Source organism: Triticum aestivum, chromosome 1A (assembly GCF_018294505.1).
Source record: "Triticum aestivum cultivar Chinese Spring chromosome 1A, IWGSC CS RefSeq v2.1, whole genome shotgun sequence".
Taxonomy (NCBI): Eukaryota; Viridiplantae; Streptophyta; class Magnoliopsida; order Poales; family Poaceae; genus Triticum; species Triticum aestivum.
The window spans coordinates 65,494,516-65,495,625 of record NC_057794.1 but is presented as its reverse complement, the minus strand read 5'-3'; positions in this window follow the sequence as shown (position 1 = coordinate 65,495,625).

Here is a 1,110-nt window from a genome sequence, read left to right as displayed (position 1 = left end):
TCTTGGGGTTTCTGGGCTCTTTCCCTAAGATTTTGGTTTGTTGCGGTGTTGGTTTGATTTGGATTGGTTCAACCATCCATAATCTCAGGCATCCAAATTGTTCATGGTTTGATTCGATTGGTTCAACCACAGGTATCTCATGTGTGTAATTTGTTCAATTTTATTCTTGTGCGCGGAATAGTTCACCCCGGTTGCTTTGAACCGTGAGTTCGCCATCGGGAGATGAGGACGGCGATGACAGAAGCATGTGTTAAAAATTGAGTGATCATTTAATAAAGTAAGTAACAAGCTTTCCACTCACCAAATACGGGCTTTCAATGAAGATGAATTACAACTTCCAATTGTTGGATCACAATGTGCATATCCTGAAACACCTGACTCCACACCATTTTCTTAAAACACTGATTTCAAACACAAAAAATACTGAACTCTATGGCATGCCTCTTGCCTCATGTGGCCAGCAATGGTGACGGGGCAGTGCCACACCAATGGTGAGCTTAGCGAGGAAGCAGCATAGGTGAAGCTGCTGCGGAGGGGTGGCACCAGGATGTGGGGCCTCAATACGATTTGAGCCTCACCAACAGTTTTGTTAAGCAAGTAAGGTGGGGCTTATGGATGACTACCAAAATTTTACTCTAGAAGCCACCCATAAGCCCCCCAAAAAATGGCCTAAGTAAGACTTCCAGAGTAACATCATCATTTATGAGCATATCAGGTAGGAGTATATTACAACTACACAAACAACAAACAATAGACATGCTCGATCATGACTCATGAGGCATGGAAAATCATGTAAACAGTTCGCAAAATTTAGCACATGTGGAAGAGTGCTCAAATACAGAGTTTGCATGTGTTGTGCCAGAAAAGGATTTGGATGAGTTGTGCAAGGGTATCAAGACCTGCACATTTCATTTTTGGCAAATGTCCACCCTGCCATTATACCAAGTCATGTTCAGGAAATGGTACTATGCTCTGGGTAATTTTCAATCTGCCATCACACCACTTCTTTGATTTTCCATTGTGTACTGAATGGGGATAAAGATTACGACCACTTGGTGGATTTACACAATATTGCAAAGGAACTTGCACACTTTACAAGATTATGCCAAA